Source organism: Polyodon spathula, chromosome 15 (genome assembly GCF_017654505.1).
Source record: "Polyodon spathula isolate WHYD16114869_AA chromosome 15, ASM1765450v1, whole genome shotgun sequence".
Lineage (NCBI taxonomy): Eukaryota > Metazoa > Chordata > Actinopteri > Acipenseriformes > Polyodontidae > Polyodon > Polyodon spathula.
In genome coordinates, this window is record NC_054548.1 from 9,582,529 (window position 1) to 9,584,710 (window position 2,182).

The 2,182-nt window shown below is 41.0% G+C and overlaps 1 long non-coding RNA gene across 2 annotated transcripts; it reads right to left on the reverse strand.

Moving 5' to 3' along the window:
- Positions 1-299: 299 nt before the first annotated feature.
- LOC121328144 lies at positions 300-1,850 on the reverse strand. Of its 2 annotated transcripts, XR_005951648.1 has the most exons (3): positions 1,836-1,850; positions 1,110-1,230; positions 300-373 (listed from the first exon to the last, which is right to left on the reverse strand). It is a non-coding gene; the product is annotated as an uncharacterized LOC121328144 (long non-coding RNA). The 2 variants fall into 2 exon arrangements; XR_005951647.1 differs by lacking the exon at positions 1,836-1,850 and having other exon boundaries at positions 1,110-1,557.
- Between the last annotated feature and the right edge of the window lie 332 nt (positions 1,851-2,182).

The window sequence follows — 2,182 nt, forward strand, 5'->3', positions numbered from 1 at the left end:
AAATGATATGGACTCCCGTTATCTAACTTAACTCAGTATTGCTTACTCCATATTCAAACTGAATCATCCCCTGCTAACTGCTCTATATGAATCCCAAAAAAGATGCATGACAACGGAAGTGATGATGACTCACTACATTCTTTTTCTATTGTTTGTACCAGTGACTCGAAACATCGGATAGAAATCTCCGCCCTGCATCGCTTTGTTTTGTCCTAGGGTACAGCGCTTCAGTCCTTTAATTTACATGCTGTAACTTAAAACAAAACTAGGAAGTTTACAAAAAAGAAAAAACACTTTACCTTTCCCTCCACTTCATAGCAGAGGCCATTGGCGGATTCTTTGATTTTGTAGATGTCGGAGAACATCTCATCTCCTGCAGGAAGAGAAATCCGAACAATTAAAAAGGCTGGGACAACAAAACCAAAAATAAATAAATAGAGGTAAAAACTGCGATACGCAATATAGTCGGTAAACAAGATACATTTTCACAACTTCAGAAGTCTATTTCAGATCCAGCTCCTATATTAGCATGTACCTACACCCGGCTTGGTTATGTTTCAGTAGAAAGTTTGGTAACATACCACTTTCATACAGATACTCCAATATATTTACACAAACGTTACTCAGCTGATCGCTGGCTTATTAAATGTGTGTAGTGTGAAAATTAAGATCTAGTAGTCGCACTAGTTTGTAAAAGTATGACGCGACAGTACAGCCCAGACTAGTACTTCAGTAAGGAGTATAAAGTATGACTACAGCCACCACCCATAGCTTCGGCCTAGACTGGAGTGTGAAATGGCTCTGCACCGTTACATTACATAACCTGCTCAAAGAACTTTTAGAACAACACAATGCAAAGCTTGAGTTATAACAAGCGAGCTCGAATAGATCTCCGAAACACCCCTCAACCGGCGGCTACCAACAAACACAGACACCGGACCATCCCAGCCAATCTCACAATAGACTACCGCTAATCTACGGCCTAGCTAGGCCTCGGCACACACACAAAAAATCGCAATTAAACCAAAAAAAGTGGATCATTTGACCGAAAGAGTGTCTCAGATTCTGAAATGGCAGAATATTGGTTCCCAAAAGAAGCGCGTACTTACCGCTGATGATATCCTTGTAAATGATCATTCTGGCGGATTGCGTCGATCGGTCTCACAGGAGACGAGCTCTACCCTCGAGGAGGCACTGAGTAGAAAAGGACTGCGCTGCGCTTTTCCGCCCCTTAGATAGGACCACAAGCAAAACGTCACCACGCCTAATTCGGTTACGTTTTACGCAGATGGCGTTAACGATTTCGATGCGTCCTGTTGAAGCATGTCTCCTCCATCTACAGCTATAGTTCTGTAATGTCTGTTGCCTTGGTTACATTGCCCTGGTAATACAGCACACCAAAAGGAGATGTGGCAACGTTTTAGTGGCGGTGCTGCTGTATTCCTATACGGTACGCTAAGCAACCATAACAAAAAAGTGACAAATAAAAGTGTAAACTACGGTATGCAGATATAGAATGCACACCTGGTTACACAAACCCGATGCAGTTATTCTGTAATTAAGTCCTAGGCGCAGTGGACGTGCTAAATCTGAATGTACTGGTGTAGTGTGGGCGTCCGCAGACAGGTGCAAGGGCTGTACAGTGTTTTTCAGGAAAAATAATACACTGCTCTTTAAATCTGTGCTGCATTTTTTTCAGTTTTTTTGTTTTTTTATATATTAAAATAAAAACAGATTACCTCTAATTTTAATCCACATGATAAATAATAAATAGTGAGAAACCAAACAAAAAAAAATCTATTTTAGTTATTTTTAAACCCTTTAATTAGCCCTACCTTAACTGTCTCAGTGGTACACAGAAGTACAGAGGAGTCACATATTCGGGTGATGATATCTTGTTTTTGAAAGCTAAGAAAGCACACTAAGCTGATCAAAAAGATAGCACGCTGGCTGTCGTCAGATTCTTGGGCAGGACCTTTTTTTCTGGCGGGAAATAACGTGCATTCGGCGTGCAGAGTACAGGGAGAGAAAGGCAACGCGACGTTGAAACGTTGTCACACATTGAAATAACCAGGAGTGCAAAGAACACCGACCAGTAAGGCACCTTTAATAATTACATTAAATTATGTTACTCTGTATTTCTTGACGTTCGTTGGTCTGAACTTGCTAATCGGAGTCAATA